A 2,837-nucleotide genomic window follows, 5' to 3' on the forward strand; every position below is an offset into this window, starting at 1 on the left:
GGCAAGTAACAATGTAGTTTGTGCTGTTCTATTGCTGGATACTAAGTGCCATGTGCATGGACACTCAGTGTAAAATACATTCCTTAAATACGAGCTAAATAGGCATAAACATTGCATCGTGTTTGTACTTGCCACACAAAATTAGGTATATTTAATCACATCACCATAACTGCATTCTGCTAACAATATCTCCTGTGTAGTCTACGGATGTCCAATGAACTATGACCCGTAATTAGGGTTTTTCTTTAATTATGAGTTCATTTGCTGTTTATTCATTCTGTACTTCGTTCTACTGAATCTGTTATTCGTTTGCCAGCGTTGAGCCCTAACTGCTGCTTTAAGGCGTGATACCCTAGGTTCTGTTTCTCGCTCATCCGCGCCGAACTTTACCGTCTCATCCTTAACGATTGCTGTCTTGCTCAGTGGTATCATTGCGAGTCTATACTTCGTTTATAAAATAAATATGGGTATCAAACTCGAGAGTATTTTTGGACTTACCTTTACTTCTGCGCTACATTGTACTTGTAGCGCGCCACTTGTCTATCTGCTACACACTGGTATACCATAAACCTTCTACTTCAAACCAGAGACCATATAATAGATTATACTATTATATGGTCTATGTTCAAACACACTTGTTTCTCACATGAGAATTTGCTTTTCACGTTCAGTGAACAGAGCTTTCATTCACGATGGGGTTCATTGAGGAGGAATGTAGTAGCGGTTAGGGGGATAATGTTGGTGGAAGGGGGTGCACACAACTGCTGGTTACAGCTGACCACCCTTTCTTTCCATTAAGACGAACGTTTGAGGTCACCCACTATGTGGCAACGGGTGAATACAACCTCATGTAGTCCCAGATCATTCTGATAAATGAACTCATTAAGTCCCAGAAATGTTCCACAAAACATCCAATATATTGATCTGATCCTTTTAAATGATCTGTGTCGACTGCCAACAAGCTATGTGAAACAAACCTTTAAAACGTAGCAGACAATAGGTGGCAAGCTGACCAGAGAAACAGACACAAGGACAAAAGTAGCATGTGCAGAGTGTAAGCGCATGGGTTAGTACCTGGCCTGACCCAGTAGAGTGGCTATTGTTAATTGGAGTGATTGTGGGTGCAGAGATACATTTAACTGACAGGGTTATATTTTATTTGTACACATAAAAGCTGACACCTATTAACTATATACAAGTACTTAAAATTGAAACGTATAAACTATGAAACTAATAATGATTAAAACATGACTTGGCCACAGGAACTCGATACCATGGCGGAAGCTTTTCGAGAGGCAGGATTCAAACCCAAGTAGGACTCACCTGAGGATTTAAAGTATTGGATTCAAGGATTATCACAGCAGGATACAACTCCTGTCATTAAGAAGGAACCCGACTGAGTAAACCCAGAATCTGATACGAAAGCATTGGCAGTGACCTATCTAAACTTCCCAAAGTTACCTTCAGTGGACAGCCTGGTAAGGACACTGAGTATGACTTGTGGCGCTATGAAGTCGATTGTTTATTTGATACACAAATCTATTCCAAGATAAAATCCTACAAGCCATGGGAAGATCCCTTAAAGGAGAAGAATCTCTAGCAGCCATGAACTGGGACCTAAGGTCATCACATCAGATATATTATCAAAGAGTTAAATGTGCTCTTGGACACTTCCACGGAGATCTGCACTCGTGTCCACGTTTTACAGCAAGCGATGTCGTCTCAGCATGGAGTTGTCGCTTGGAAAGGCTACTCTATCAGCAAAACAAAAACCAATACCACCTGATGAACAGGATGAAATGTTGAGGACACGTTTATGGGATGGTCTAAATCCAGCTCTTAAAAGTTTGGCTGGATACAAGTATGACTCAATCTCAAACTTTGAAGATCTTGGTTTGTGGCTCAGGGAAATGGAGCTGGATCTCCAACGAAGCACTGCTGACGCAACCTAGGCAAAGGCCAAACAAGCCACAGTTTATTCAGCTAAGGATGAGTCAGCCACTGACTCATCTAGTCAGGACATTTCTGACATTAAGTCAATGTTCAAGGAGATGTACTCTGAGTTTGCCGAGATGAACTAACAACAGAAACACGTGACCGTTCAGACACAAGCTCCATCTGTCAACTACAACCATCAAGTACCTGCAGTTTCATCATTCCGAGGTGGACATAACAGAAAGAAAGGCAGAGGTTAACATAAACATGGAAACGAAGGTTGGTCAGCTTATGGTCCAAGCAGTGTATCATCTGCTCATCCTAGTGCACCGCAACAAGCTACTTCCCATTCACCATCTATAGCAACCCAGAACCGGGCTCAGTCTCAGGAATTGTAGGAGATGTGGGTACCCTGGTCACCTTGCTTATGGATGTTGGGTCCGGTTGTATCATCGCCGCAAACCTTTAAACTGGAACAGGCCTATGGGCAAAGGGGACTATCAGGCCTAGGCTCAAAACCCCGAGGAAAACTGATAATGGACAAATTAGTAGGACGTTCCAATGGAGGTGAAATACAGGTTGAAAACATTTCCTCGAGAGTTTTATTGGATACTGAAACAACAACTGTATCAGAATTATTCTATGACCCCAGTCATACCTGTACAAGTCTTAGAATGCATGTTGGATATTGAACACGGTGAGGATCGCCATTGCCGTATAAAGGATTTGTGGAAGTCAACATCAAATCTGTTGGTAGTGGAATAGGTTCCTGATTCTAGATACAACTGTAGAGTAGAAGTCGTATTGGGAACTAATGTCCTTACACATTTATTGAAGGAATGCAAGGCCTTCAATGGAACAAGGTTTCTTCAAAAAGGCGACTTGTACACACCGTGGTATCT

General features: G+C 41.9%; 1 pseudogene; it reads left to right on the forward strand.

Annotated features, from left to right (window-relative positions):
• The first annotated feature begins 1,274 nt into the window (after positions 1 to 1,274).
• On the forward strand, positions 1,275 to 2,445 carry LOC137277366 (uncharacterized; annotated as a pseudogene).
• Positions 2,446 to 2,837: the final 392 nt, after the last annotated feature.

The sequence above is a fragment of the Haliotis asinina genome, chromosome 1 (assembly GCF_037392515.1).
Source record: "Haliotis asinina isolate JCU_RB_2024 chromosome 1, JCU_Hal_asi_v2, whole genome shotgun sequence".
Classification (NCBI taxonomy): domain Eukaryota; kingdom Metazoa; phylum Mollusca; class Gastropoda; order Lepetellida; family Haliotidae; genus Haliotis; species Haliotis asinina.